The sequence below is a fragment of the Herpailurus yagouaroundi genome, unplaced genomic scaffold (assembly GCF_014898765.1).
Source record: "Herpailurus yagouaroundi ecotype Mexico unplaced genomic scaffold, PumYag 67867, whole genome shotgun sequence".
Lineage (NCBI taxonomy): Eukaryota > Metazoa > Chordata > Mammalia > Carnivora > Felidae > Herpailurus > Herpailurus yagouaroundi.
Window position 1 is genome coordinate 5,032 of NW_024420658.1, and position 299 is coordinate 5,330.

Below are 299 nucleotides of genomic sequence, written 5' to 3' on the forward strand. Positions count from 1 at the left end.
AACCCAGAGGGTCTGCAGCTCACCCACCCTTTGGCACATTAACTTCTTGCTGCCGCATTTGAAACAGACAGAGATCCTTAGAAGCTTTGAGAGAGGCAAGATTCCTATAGGGACGTAGCAAGTGGGCACTTTCTTGACTTTGTCTGTTTTCCAGGGCCTGGAAACAAGAGTGCCGCGTAAAACAAAAATGGGATTTATGCAAATATGCTTCTATTTTCCTGGCGGTTAATACTCAGATTTAAATCATATGAATAACTGTAAGTAAAATTTAGCTTCACACTTAAAAACCATGTTAATTT